Source organism: Lynx rufus, unplaced genomic scaffold (genome assembly GCF_022079265.1).
Source record: "Lynx rufus isolate CCGP_SWC_20201006 ecotype Redwood Valley unplaced genomic scaffold, mLynRuf1.p SCAF_6, whole genome shotgun sequence".
In the NCBI taxonomy this organism is placed as follows: domain Eukaryota; kingdom Metazoa; phylum Chordata; class Mammalia; order Carnivora; family Felidae; genus Lynx; species Lynx rufus.
Genome location: NW_025814878.1, coordinates 79228210 through 79243673, shown reverse-complemented (window position 1 = coordinate 79243673; position 15464 = coordinate 79228210).

Genomic DNA, 15464 nt, shown 5'->3' with positions numbered 1-15464 from the left:
ATTAGGATTAGATGAGGTCACAGGGCAGAGCCCTCATGTATGGACTAGTGCCCTTATGAAGAGTAAAGGGAGAACTTGCTGTGCTCAGCTGTGCGAAGGACAAATCTGCATCTACAACCTCAAAACCATTCTCACCAGAGCTTGACCATCCCTGCACCCTGGTCTTGAACTCCCAGTCTCTAGAACTGTGAGAAATAAATTCTAAAGTTTGTAAGCCACTTAGCCTATGGTAATTTGTTATAGAAGTCCTAATTAGGACAATTGGATTATTTCTACTACAAACACAAAATATGCAATAAATGATGAGGAATAGTGCTTTTACCAAAGGTAATACTTCTGTCAGCACTTTAGAATAATAAAAAATATCATTTAAATATATTTATGGCGAGGATTCTGGGAAGATGGCGGCGTAGGAGGACGCTGGGCTCACCGCGCGTCCTGCTGATCACTTAGATTCCACCTACACCTGCCTAAATAACCCAGAAAACCGCCAGAGGATTAGCAGAACAGAGTCACCGGACCCAAGTGCAGACGAGAGGCCCACGGAAGAGGGTAGGAAGGGAGGCGAGGCGGTGCGCGCTCCACGGACTGGCGGGAGGGAGCCGGGGCGGAGGGGCGGCTCGCCGGCCAAGCAGAGCCCCCGAGTCCGGCTTGCAAAAGCGGAGGGGCCTGACGGACTGTGTTCTGACAGCAAGCGCGACTTAGCGTCTGGGAGGTCATAAGTTAACAGCTCTGCTCGGAAAGCGGGAAGGCTGGAGGACAAAGGGAGGGTGAGCTGCGGAGCCCCCGGACGACAGAGCTCAGTTTGGCGGGGAACAAAGGCGCTAGCCAGCGCCATCTCCCCCGCCCATCCCCCAGCCAAAATCCCAAAGGGAACCGGTTCCGGCCAGGGAAATTGCTCGCTCCGCGCGAACACCCAACTCTGTGCTTCTGCGGAGCCAAACCTCCGGCAGCGATCTGACTCCCTCCGGCTGCCACAGGGCCCCTCCTGAAGTGGATCACCTAAGGAGAAGCGAGCTAAGCCTGCCCCCCCTGCCGCCGTGCACCTTGCCTTCCCACCCCAGCTAATACGCCAGATCCCCAGCATCACAAGCCTGGCAGTGTGCAAGTAGCCCAGACGGGCCACGCCACCCCACAGTGAATCCCGCCCCTAGGAGAGGGGAAGAGAAGGCACACACCAGTCTGACTGTGGCCCCAGCGGTGGGCTGGGGGCAGACATCAGGTCGGACTGCGGCCCCGCCCACCAACTCCAGTTATACACCACAGCACAGGGGAAGTGCCCTGCAGGCCCTCACCACACCAGGGACTATCCAAAATGACCAAGCGGAAGAATTCCCCTCAGAAGAATCTCCAGGAAATAACAACAGCTAATGAGCTGATCAAAAAGGATTTAAATAATATAACAGAAAGTGAATTTAGAATAATAGTCATAAAATTAATCGCTGGGCTGGAAAACAGCATACAGGACAGCAGAGAATCTCTTGCTACAGACATCAGGGGACTAAGGAACAGTCACGAGGAGCTGAAAAACGCTTTAAAGGAAATGGAAAACAGAATGCAAACCACCACGGCTCGGATGGAAGAGGCAGAGGAGAGAATAGGTGAACTAGAAGATAAAGTTATGGAAAAAGAGGAAGCTGAGAAAAAGAGAGATAAAAAAATCCAGGAGTATGAGGGGAAAATTAGAGAACTAAGTGATACACTAAAAAGAAATAATATACGCATAATTGGTATCCCAGAGGAGGAAGAGAGAGGGAAAGGTGCTGAAGGGGTACTTGAAGAAATCATAGCTGAGAACTTCCCTGAACTGGGGAAGGAAAAAGGCATTGAAATCCAAGAGGCACAGAGAACTCCCTTCAGACGTAACTTGAATCGATCTTCTGCACGACATATCATAGTGAAACTGGCAAAATACAAGGATAAAGAGAAAATTCTGAAAGCAGCAAGGGGTAAACGTGCCCTCACATATAAAGGGAGACCTATAAGACTCGTGACTGATCTCTCTTTTGAAACTTGGCAGGCCAGAAAGAATTGGCACGAGATTTTCAGGGTGCTAGACAGCAAAAATATGCAGCCGAGAATCCTTTATCCAGCAAGTCTGTCATTTAGAATAGAAGGAGAGATAAAGGTCTTCCCAAACAAACAAAAACTGAAGGAATTTGTCACCACTAAACCAGCCCTACAAGAGATCCTAAGGGGGACCCTGTGAGACAAAGTACCAGAGACATCACTACAAGCATAAAACATACAGACATCACAATGACTCTAAACCCGTATCTTTCTATAATAACACTGAATGTAAATGGATTAAATGCGCCAACCAAAAGACATAGGGTATCAGAATGGACAAAAAAACAAGACCCATCTATTTGCTGTCTACAAGAGACTCATTTTAGACCTGAGGACACCTTTAGATTGAGAGTGAGGGGATGGAGAACTATTTATCATGCTACTGGAAGCCAGAAGAAAGCTGGAGTAGCCATACTTATATCAGACAAACTAGACTTTAAATTAAAGGCTGTAACAAGAGATGAAGAAGGACATTATATAATAGTTACAGGGTCTATCCATCAGGAAGAGCTAACAATTATAAATGTCTATGTGCCGAATACCGGAGCCCCCAAATATATAAAACAATTACTCATAAACAGAAGCAACCTTATTGATAAGAATGTGGTAATTGCTGGGGACTTTAACACCCCACTTACAGAAATGGATAGATCATCTAGACACACGGTCAATAAAGAAACAAGGGCCCTGAATGAGACACTGGATCAGATGGACTTGACAGATCTATTTAGAACTCTGCATCCCAAAGCAACAGAATATACTTTCTTCTCGAGTGCACATGGAACATTCTCCAAGATAGATCATATACTGGGTCACAAAACAGCCCTTCATAAGTTTACAAGAATTGAAATTATACCATGCATACTTTCAGACCACAATGCTATGAAGCTTGAAATCAACCACAGGAAAAAGTCTGGAAAACCTCCAAAAGCATGGAGGTTAAAGAACACCCTACTAACGAATGAGTGGGTCAACCAGGCAATTAGAGAAGAAATCAAAAAATATATGGAAACAAACGAAAATGAAAATACAACAATCCAAACGCTTTGGGACGCAGCGAAGGCAGTCCTGAGAGGAAAATACATTGCAATCCAGGCCTATCTCAAGAAACAAGAAAAATCCCAAATACAAAATCTAACAGCACACCTAAAGGAAATAGAAGCAGAACAGCAAAGGCAGCCTAAACCCAGCAGAAGAAGAGAAATAATAAAGATCAGAGCAGAAATAAACAATATAGAATCTAAAAAAACTGTAGAGCAGATCAACGAAACCAAGAGTTGGTTTTTTGAAAAAATAAACAAAATTGACAAACCTCTAGCCAGGCTTCGCAAAAAGAAGAGGGAGATGACCCAAATAGATAAAATCATGAATGAAAATGGAATTATTACAACCAATCCCTCAGAGATACAAACAATTATCAGGGAATACTATGAAAAATTATATGCCAACAAATTGGACAACCTGGAGGAAATGGACAAATTCCTGAACACCCACACTCTTCCAAAACTCAATCAGGAGGAAATAGAAAGCTTGAACAGACCCATAACCAGCGAAGAAATTGAATCGGTTATCAAAAATCTCCCAACAAATAAGAGTCCAGGACCAGATGGCTTCCCAGGGGAGTTCTACCAGACGTTTAAAGCAGAGATAATACCTATCCTTCTCAAGCTATTCCAAGAAATAGAAAGGGAAGGAAAACTTCCAGACTCATTCTATGAAGCCAGTATTACTTTGATTCCTAAACCAGACAGAGACCCAGTAAAAAAAGAGAACTACAGGCCAATATCCCTGATGAATATGGATGCAAAAATTCTCAATAAGATACTAGCTAATCGAATTCAACAGCATATAAAAAGAATTATTCACCATGATCAAGTGGGATTCATTCCTGGGATGCAGGGCTGGTTCAACATTCGCAAATCAATCAACGTGATACATCACATTAACAAAAAAAAAGAGAAGAACCATATGATCCTGTCAATCGATGCAGAAAAGGCCTTTGACAAAATCCAGCACCCTTTCTTAATAAAAACCCTTGAGAAAGTCGGGATAGAAGGAACATACTTAAAGATCATAAAAGCCATTTATGAAAAGCCCACAGCTAACATCATCCTCAACGGGGAAAAACTGAGAGCTTTTTCCCTGAGATCAGGAACACGACAGGGATGCCCACTCTCACCGTTGTTGTTTAACATAGTGCTGGAAGTTCTAGCATCAGCAATCAGACAACAAAAGGAAATCAAAGGCATCAAAATTGGCAAAGATGAAGTCAAGCTTTCGCTTTTTGCAGATGACATGATATTATACATGGAAAATCCGATAGACTCCACCAAAAGTCTGCTAGAACTGATACATGAATTCAGCAAAGTTGCAGGATACAAAATCAATGTACAGAAATCAGTTGCATTCTTATACACTAACAATGAAGCCACAGAAAGACAAAGAAACTGATCCCATTCACAATTGCACCAAGAAGCATAAAATACCTAGGAATAAATCTAACCAAAGATGTAAAGGATCTGTATGCTGAAAACTATAGAAAGCTTATGAAGGTAATTGAAGAAGATTTAAAGAAATGGAAAGACATTCCCTGCTCATGGATTGGAAAAATAAATATTGTCAAAATGTCAATACTACCCAAAGCTATCTACACATTCAATGCAATCCCAATCAAAATGGCACCAGCATTCTTCTCGAAACTAGAACAAGCAATCCTAAAATTCATATGGAACCACAAAAGGCCCCGAATAGCCAAAGGAATTTTGAAGAAGAAGACCAAAGCAGGAGGCATCACAATCCCAGACTTCAGCCTCTACTACAAAGCTGTCATCATCAAGACAGCATGGTATTGGCACAAAAACAGACACACAGACCAATGGAATAGAATAGAAACCCCAGAACTAGACCCACAAACATATGGCCAACTCATCTTTGACAAAGCAGGAAAGAACATCCAATGGAAAAAAGACAGCCTCTTTAACAAATGGTGCTGGGAGAACTGGACAGCAACATGCAGAAGGTTGAAACTAGACCACTTTCTCACACCATTTACAAAAATAAACTCAAAATGGATAAAGGACCTAAATGTGAGACAGGAAACCATCAAAACCTTAGAGGAGAAAGCAGGAAAAGACCTCTCTGACCTCAGCCGTAGCAATCTCTTACTCGACACATCCCCAAAGGCAAGGGAATTAAAAGCAAAAGTGAATTACTGGGACCTTATGAAGATAAAAAGCTTCTGCACAGCAAAGGAAACAACCAACAAAACTAAAAGGCAACCAACGGAATGGGAAAAGATATTTGCAAATGACATATCGGACAAAGGTCTAGTATCTAAAATCTATAAAGAGCTCACCAAACTCCACACCCGAAAAACAAATAACCCAGTGAAGAAATGGGCAGAAAACATGAATAGACACTTCTCTAAAGAAGACATCCAGATGGCCAAGAGGCACATGAAAAGATGTTCAGCGTCGCTCCTTATCAGGGAAATACAAATCAAAACCACACTCAGGTATCACCTCACGCCAGTCAGAGTGGCCAAAATGAACAAATCAGGAGACTATAGATGCTGGAGAGGATGTGGAGAAACGGGAACCCTCTTGCACTGTTGGTGGGAATGCAAATTGGTGCAGCCGCTCTGGAAAGCAGTGTGGAGGTTCCTCAGAAAATTAAAAATAGACCTACCCTATGACCCAGCAATAGCACTGCTAGGAATCTACCCAAGGGATACAGGAGTACTGATGCATAGGGGCACTTGTACCCCAATGTTCATAGCAGCACTCTCAACAATAGCCAAATTATGGAAAGAGCCTAAATGTCCATCAACTGATGAATGGATAAAGAAATTGTGGTTTATATACACAATGGAATACTACGTGGCAATGAGAAAAAATGAAATATGGCCTTTTGTAGCAACGTGGATGGAACTGGAGAGTGTGATGCTAAGTGAAATAAGCCATACAGAGAAAGACAGATACCATATGGTTTCACTCTTATGTGGATCCTGAGAAACTTAACAGAAACCCATGGGGGAGGGGAAGGAAAAAAAAAAAAAAAAAAAAAAGGACGTTAGAGTGGGAGAGAGCCAAAGCATAAGAGACTGTTAAAAACTGAGAACAAACTGAGGGTTGATGGGGGGTGGGAGGGAGGGGCGGGTGGGTGATGGGTATTGAGGAGGGCACCTTTTGGGATGAGCACTGGGTGTTGTATGGAAACCAATTTGTCAATAAACTTCATATAAAAAAAAAAAGAAAATGTAAAAAAAAATAAATATATTTATGGCTTTGAAACTATTATTTTAGGTTAAAATGGACTTTTTTCTAAAATATGATTTCACTTTAAAATGAATTATATACCTAATTAAATGCATTTTCTTTGAGGAGTAAGTCACTTTTTAAGAAAAAATGATGAATATATTATGTATATTGCTTTAGTACAGATGAATAAATTCTTTTCATATTTTGGAAAGAAGAATCTGTGATTAATGAAGATATATTATGGAAATATTTGTAAATATCTTCTGTTTATAAATGAATTAAGTCCTTCTTCCCTTCAGAATAAATATTATTGCACAACAGAAAGAATATTCTATGCTAAGATGTTCCTTACTGCTCTTCCTATACTGTGTTGAACTTAGACAGTAATGTGCTATATCAAATCAGAGTCTGATTATTTTGATTAAAAATGACTTTCTGAGCTACCATTTGTTTCTTCATTGAAGTACAGCAAGGTTACTATGTGACTTCGTTATTTTGTAGCTCCTCAAGACATAAATAGAACTATATTCAACTAGTTATAAGCAGGTTTATATTATCTGGCTCAAAATGCAAAAACAAGGTTTGAAAAATTTACTCATTCATTACTTCAACAAATATCTTTTGTGATTACAGAGTGTCACATACTGTATTAATTCCCGGAAAATCCCCAACCTTAACGAGGTCTGTTTAGAAAGAAATTAAGGAAAGACAACCAGCCATTACAGCACACAACATACACTTATGACAGGTAGAGACAGAAGAGCTCTAATATGCTCTAGAGTACACTGAGTCCAGGCCATGTCTGATATTTTTGCTGCATTTGCTGCATACCGAGTTGGCTATAAGGCAGTTTTGCTGCAGAAGATAAAAATCACAAAAAATAAAAGGGGAACATTCCTTAAAAAGGACATAATGAAACATGAAAAATGAATAACAATTAAAAAGACTGTGAAATACAAAATATTTGACACTTAAAATGTGTGTAGATTCATGGCAGTGCTGTGCAAATAACTGATTTTATTTTGTGGATTCTTCCTATGCACTTGTTCTCAATGTCTTTCATTCATAATATACACTTTTTTTTTTACTTTGTCTCCTTGTTCAGCATCTCACTTTTTCTTTTTTTACTAAAATTTCTTCCTTCATTAAAAGAGATATCAGTGGGGTGCCTGGGTGGCTCCATTGGTTAAGTCTCCTACTTCAGCTAAGGTCATGATATTATGGTTCGTGGGTTCCAGCCCCGCATCGGGCTCTGTGCCAACAGCTCAGATCCTGGAGCCTGCTTCGGATTCTGTGTGTCCCTCTCTGTCTGCCCCTCCCCGACTCTTGCTCTGTCTCTCAAGAATAAGTAAATGTTAAAAAAATAAAATAAAAGAGGTATCAGTTTCCAAATACTAGGATGCATGTTTGTAACTCAACCTTATATTGTATTGTGAAAGCCTTCTACACTCTTCTTGGCATATCGTCACATATCCCTTGATAGATGCTCCAAAGTTCTTTGGAAAATGTGGGTTCAAAACTCTGTCCCACTGTATAGACTATTATGAGGGCTAAGATTTAATAATATAAAAATGGGAGTACTGAATCAATGGAGAAATGAAACCAAACTGTCAACCAGTTGAAACCAGTAAACTGTCAACCAGTTATTTTTTTTGTCTTTTATGGCAAAATTGCCTTACAGTAATTAGTTCTACAACAAAAACGCTTATGGTGGAAATGCGTGCCACAAAGATGCTCCAGGTAGTGAAACTACCTGGAACCAGCCTGGGCATTAGGGAAGACTTTTAGAAGGTGAACACAATGAGGTATTATTCAAAGGGGACAGCAGGTGCTAAGGTCCTATGGTGAGAGAACAGTCTTGGAATCAGGGGCGAGGAGGTGGGGGCCAGGTTCAGAAGGAGTACATGTTCCAAGGGTGTTCTGTACAGAGCCATGTTGGAGAAGTTTGGACCTTTGAGGAGAAGGTCTTCCCTTACCCAGTGAAGCTTTTTTTTTTTTTTTTTTTTTTTTGTAAATTTAAGAGAGATTTTTAAAGAGGAAGTTACCTTCAAGTTAACGAGCCAAGATTTTTATAATACAGAGTTTGTTTATTCTTTACATAAGCAGGGCTAAAAATTTTGTCCTTTTTCCAGCCTCCTAGAGATTTTTTTTAAAGCACATGGGTATGAGCTACAATTAGAGGGAAAGAGGTACTGATCCCAGTTGCTGGAAAGCAGTACTTCTGCAGCAAGACTTTATCCTCTGGCAGGAGGATGTCTATGTCTAGAACGGAGCTGTAGAAGAATTGTTTATATGGGGCTCAGAATTATTTTAACAAGACAAGAAATGTGATGTGTTGAGGGAATGGGAACTAATATGTGTTATGCCTGACGACTCTGAAATCTTGTTAGCTGCTTTGACAAAGTATTTTCTTTTCTTTTTTTTAATATAACTTATTGTCAAATTGGTTTCCATACAACACCCAGTGCTCATCCCAACAGGTGCCCTCCTCAATGCCCATCACCCACTTTCCCCTCTCCCCTACCCCTATCAACCCTCAGTTTGTTCTCAGGATTTAAGAGTCTCTTATGATTTGCCTCCATGCCTCTCTGTAACTTTTTCCCCCCTTCCCCTCCCCATGGTCTTCTGTTAAGTTTCTCAGGATCCACATAAGAGTGAAAAGATATGGTAGCTGTCTTTCTCTGCCTGACTTATTTCACTTAACATAATACCCTCCAGTTCCATCCACGTTGCTACAAATGGTCAGATTTCATTCTTTCTCATTCCATTGTATATATACACCACATCTTCCTTATCCATTCTTCAGTTGATGGACATTTAGGCTCTTTCCATAATTTGGCTATCGTTGAAAGTGCTGCTATAAACATTGGGGTACATGTGCCCCTATGCATCAGTACTCCTGTATCCCTTGGGTAAATTCCTAGCAGTGCTATTGCTGGGTCACAGGGTAGATCTATTTTTAATTTTTTGAGGAACCTCCACACTGTTTTCCAGAGTGGCTGTACCAGTTTGCTTCCCACCAACAGTGCAAGAGGGTTCCTGTTTCTCCACATCCTCTCCAGCATCTATAGTCTCCTCATTTGTTCATTTTAGCCACTGTGACTGGCGTGAGGTGATATCTCAGTATGGTTTTGATTTGTATTTCCCTGATGAGGAGTGACGTTGAGCATCTTTTCATGTGCCCGTTGGCCATCTGGATGTCTTCTTTAGAGAAGTGTCTATTCATATCTTCTGCCCATTTCTTCACTGGATTATTTGTTTTTTGGGCATGGAGTTTGGTGGGTTCTTTATAGATTTTGGATACTAGCCCATTGTCTGATATGTCATTTGCAAATATCTTTTCCCATTCCGTTGGTTGCCTTTTAGTTTTGTTGATTGTTTCCTTTGCAGTGCAGAAGCTTTTTATCTTGATGAGGTCCCAATAGTTCATGTTTGCTTTTAATTCCCTTGCCTTTGAAGATGTGTCCAGTAAAAAATTGCTGCGGCTGAAGTCAAAGAGGGAAAAAACCGCTTTCTCTTTTAGGGTTTTGATAGTTTCCTGTCTCACATTCAGGCCCTTCCATCCATTTTGAGTTTATTTTTGTGAATGGTGTAAGAAAGTGGTCTAGTTTCATTCTTCTGCATGTTGCTGTCCAGTTCTCCCAGCACCATTTGTTAAAGAGACTGTCTTTTTTCATTGGATATTCTTTCCTGCTTTGTCAAAGATTAGTTGGCCATACATTTGTGGGTCCATTTCTGGGGTCTCTGTTCTATTCTGTTGGTCTGTGTGTCTGTTTTTGTGCCAATACCATGCTGTCTTGATGATGACAGCTTTGTAGTAGAGCCTAAAGTCTGGGATTGTGATGCCTCCTGCTTTGGTTTTCTTCTTCAATATTACTTTGGCTATTCGGGTTTTTTTTTTGTGGTTCCATACAAATTTTAGGATTGTTTGTTCTAGCTTTGAGAAGAATGCTGGTGCAATTTTGATTGGGATTGCATTGAATGTGTAGATAGCTTTGGGTAGTATTGACATTTTAACAATATTTATTCTTACAATCCATGAGCATGGAATGTTCTTCCATTTCTTTATATCTTCTTCAATTTCCTTCATAAGCTTTCTGTAGTTTTCAGCATGCAGATCTTTTACATCTTTGGTTAGGTTTGTTGCTAGGTGTTTTATGGTTCTTGGTGCAATAGTGAATGGGATCGGTTCCTTTATTTCTCTTTCTGTTGCTTCATTATTGGTGTATAAAAATGCAACTGATTTCTGTACATTGATTTTGTACCCTGCGACTTTGCTGAATTCATGTATCAGTTCTAGCAGACTTCTGGTGGAGTCTGTTGGGTTTCTATGTAGATATCATGTCATCTGCTAAAAGCGAAAGTTTGACTTCATCTTTGCCAGTTTTGATGCCTTTGATTTTCTTTTGTGGTCTGATTGCTGATGCTAGGATTTCCAACACTGTGTTAAACAATAGTGGTGAGAGTGGGCATCCCTGTCATGTTCCTGATCTCAGGGGGAAAGCTCTCAGTTGTCCGCATTGAGGATGATGTGAGCTGTGGGCTTTTCATAAATGGCTTTTATGATGTTTAAGTGTGTTCCTTCTATCCCGACTTTCTCGAGGGTTTTTATGAAGAAAGGATGCTGAATTTTGTCAAATGCTTTTTCTGCATTGATTGACAAGGATCATATGGTTCTTATCTTTTCTTTTATTGATGTGGTGTATCATGTTGATTGATTTGCGAATGTTGAACCAGCCCTGCACCCCAGGAATGAATCCCACTTGATCATGGTGAATAATTCTTTTTATATGCTGTTGAATTTGATTTGCTAGTATCTTACTGAGAATTTTTGCATCCATATTCATCAGGGATAAAAGCATTTCCAAGTCCGTTTTTAGTAATCATGATCATAGTTGGGTATTTTCCCTAACATTTTTCATTATTAGGGACTCTAATCCCTTACAATTATGAGCAGAGACAGAGGAAAATAAAGAAGAATCGGAACTGCCCCCAGGAAGCTTTGCCTTATTTCTCATCCCATATCATCTTTGCCAAAATTTGAAGAACACTGGCTTGATTTGAGGAGCTCTTTAACTGGTTCCAAAGGGCCATTGAGTCCAATTCATACAAATTGGAGAGATGGAGTAACTGAGACAAGTTCCAAAGTTCCTTCTAGGGATTTAGAATATAGAATGCTTATTTTAGGAAAAAAAATTCTGCCAAGTTTTCATTTTTCTTCCTTCTTCCTTAATGTTGATGTAGATTTAAGCTTTGGCTTTTCAATGTATATTTGAAGTGACCGTTTGTATGGAATAGCATCCAGTAGAATAAAAAAGTATTTCCAGATGCTATTTTCTTTTTTTGTAACCAAATGTTAGACTTGGAAGAAGCAGAGGGGTTTTGCTACCTGACATTGCAGCTCCCCTGAATGACTGCCTGTGCCTGCCGCTGCAGCAGACCAAGCAGATGGCAGGTGGCCCCATCCCCACAGCTTTTTTTCTCTTCAGTGTCCATCTCAGAGACTCCTGAACCTTAGGGAAGCCAGTGTCTTTCTGAGTTTTGGGTGGTCTTCATGTCTTCCTCCTTCACTATTACAAGAAACTACCTTCATGAATGTGAAGGTGTCTGGTGGGAGCTGCACAGGTTGACTGTACGTAAGGTAACAGATTTTACTTCACAACCTTCTGGACTTCCAGAAGCACTATCCCTAAGGGCCATGCAGAGTTGAAATTGAGGCAGCACTTTGTAGGGTGTGTTCCCCAAACACCTGGAAGTCTTTGGCCTGGGACGTTATTAGTCCTTGACCAAAATTTCCTTGCTCTGTCCTTTACTATGAGATTGTATCTTTTATACTTTCTTTGATACAAAGATGATAATAGAAAATGGTAGAAATTTGTATTTTTAAGTTGAATTTTAGAGAAACAAAGAGTTGGCAATTGTTTGGGTCAGTATTAAAAAAACCTATCAAGAACTATGAAGGGTCTGAAGTTTTACTATACTTGCAAGCTAAAAAGTTAATATATTACAGTTTCATGGATCCTGACAGAAGATAAGTGACTCCTGAGTTAGAGACAAAAGATTTATTTTCATGGCACAATGAACAGCATGGGCATCAGCATATTTGCATCTGTTCCCTGAGTCCTAAGGGTAGTACAAAGAGGGCCAGATGGCACTAGCACGTGCACTGTGCGTAGCATGAGAAAAGAGGAGACTTGAGTTTATGGAACTTGAATCTTTTATAATGGACAATAAGCACGCCTGCCCTTTGGTCAGGAGAGAGATGATGCCATCTCCACCCTGCAAAGCTATTTGCTATCTATCATTCTTGAAGAGTCTGAAACAAGAGTCAGTAAGTGTCACATACAGAAGAACAAAGAACCGTGACATTTTTTTTTCTCAACAAAAAATAATTTTTCTAGTTGGCCAAATCTGTAAGTCTGAAAACTACTGAACTAGATGTAATTCCAGAGAATAAGGAGAAAGGGGGGGGGAGAGAAAAAAGAGAGAAGACAGTCATTTTGTGCAAGTGTGTGGAGGTGACAAAAATTCTTCCTGAGGTTCTTTATCTGACTACTAATTCTATGTAATTAACCAGCTCTTAAAGTTAGTTTTATATTCTGTGTGCTATTAGTAGGAATAATGGCTTTAATTATTTTTTCAACAATTAGCTTATAGCCATAATGATTCTAAAGTGTAGCCTGTAATAATGTAAACATTTTGGATCAGGTGATATCTATTAAATAAGTGGCTTTTGAATTCAAATTGATAATATTAACATTAACAGTTTTTGAAAAGGTATGATAATTTTACATTTTTGTGAAGAGTTCATTGAAATTTTCAAAACAGCTTAAAAAATTACTGTTAAAGAGGTAATGTGAATCTTGGGGAGAAAAAATGGGACCACTTACTATAAGCGTCTTACATGAAGTCGTCCTCAGTGTAACTACTCTGATTTTTTAATATTAAGATTTTAGTGTGGTTAGGATTGAATCCAGTCAGAAATAGTGGTGTGTTTCCAAAGAATACATGCTAAGGAAGGTTATGGATACTGACTAGATGTTAGACCTACTTGCTTGAACAAAGAGGAAAGAAACTTCCGTAGAAGCTAGAAAAAAAGACCTTAGGCTTTTGTGGAAGGAGTTATTTAAAAAAATAGATTTCCAGGAAGCATTTTCATCAAAGGTACTAGAATATACATTCTGAAGCTTTATGTGACTTTTGAGTACATGACTAATCTGCTGAGATTTGGGGAATTCTCTCTCTCTCTCTCTTTTTTTTTTTTGTTCGTTTTTGAGAGGGAGATGGCGTGACTGGTGGAGGGGCAGAGAGAGAGGGGACAGAAGATCTGAAGTGAGCTCTAGGCTGACAGCAGTGAGCCTGATGCGGGGCTTGAACTCGTTAACTGTGAGATTGTGACCTGAGCTGAAGTGGGACACTTAATCCACTGAGTCACCCAGATGCCCGGAGATTTTGGGATTTCTAAATCACTTTGGTAAGTGTGTAGAAAATAGATTTTCAGTAATAAAATTTCAAAAAGTCCTTATGACAGAGGATTCATAAAATCCCTCTAATATGCCAAGTAATGGATAAGAGACATAAGTAACACATTTTCCATTCTTTTGGGAGCAATTACCATGAACTGCAAACCAGAACAATAATGGTTAAATGAAAGACGTGGTTTAAGGAGAAAGATGGAAAAGAAAGAAAAACAAAACAAAACAAAACTGTGCTGAGTTTCTAAAGGGAATTATTCTGCCTGATGGTTGATTGCCAAACCGTATGATTCTAGAGCATCTTTTTATCAAATGGAGAAGCTACACACTGCCATTTACTGTTAATCACAGCAGTACATGAAGGGGCTTTCCTTTTAAGAAATGCAAGAAACATTGACTTGAAAACATTGATAAGACTTGTGGCATCATGGCTAGTGGGGCAAAAGATGGGGAAGGAAAAGTTAAACAGATTAAAGAACAAGACAATAAGATTCTGTTTTTTTTTCTAACACCAAAGTATGTTTGTGAGAAAGTGGTAATTACATTCCTAGTAGATTTTTGAAAGTGAGGACACTTTATGCATGTAGCCTAACTGCTATTCCCTTAATGGGAAACCTGGTGGCTTGCTCTGTGGTGCCAGTGAAATGAAATTCTATGGGGAAGGGGTGGGTTCTATAGGAGAAGAGGCAGCATGCTTTATGTCTGCCTGCCTACTATGGCTCGGCCTCAGACTGGGACCAGGCCTGGGCTGGTGGAAAGTCTCTGAGCACAATAGTTTTGGCCCTACTGTCCAGTGTCTATGGGGCATAGGTGTTTGGGTGTGTAAGTTTAAAGCCTTTTCTCTTTCCTTATTCTAGTGCCCCAAAAGGAGGTAGAGTGGAATTCTCAGTGAAATACCATAGTGCTTTTGGTGGGAGGAATAAGGGATCATCAGGAAAACCTTTCTATAGAAACTTTCTGATGAGGTGCGTGCTCTCATTCTTTTCCCTCCAATAATGCTGGTGGGTAAATACCAGACTTTATGGTGTCTTCAGTTTAAGGGACTGTCTTCAGTTTAAGTTTAACCCAACTCCTGTAATTCCTAATCAGCATCAGGATGAGACCAATGGGAAATGGAATTGGTTGTATACACTGGCTCAGCATGCTAGCTGAACTCTTTGCTTCAGGATGGCTCTCTTATCTGGGTCTCTGTTGGCTTACTCTAGCAAAAGTGGAGATGAACTAGAATTACAAGGCCAGTATTTGAATATGGGCAGGCTGCTTGCCTGCTGTCTGAGCCTCGTGCTGAAGGGGAAATGATGCCCTGGAGGCACAGGAGGAGTTTCTCCTGGAATTGTGCAAATCACTGAGTAATGACCAGTATCTAATGCAGACTTCAGTCTGTTCTCCAGAACATGGTAAGCACCCTGTAAATATCTGATGTCTGGATGAATGAATGATGTCTCTTTCACTGAGGGACCTTGTGCTGTAGTAAATGCTTGGTCAAAGATTTGGGGATGTGGGCTTCGGATCAAATTTTTGTCTGTTAGAGATATAATAGACAGCTATCTAGTCCTAGAAAACCCATAACATATCTATGAGTGTATCTCTAAAACCTGGTTTTATGAGCCGTCAGGTAACTCTCAGAAATGTAACATTCCAGGCCAAGTCAGTCTCCAGC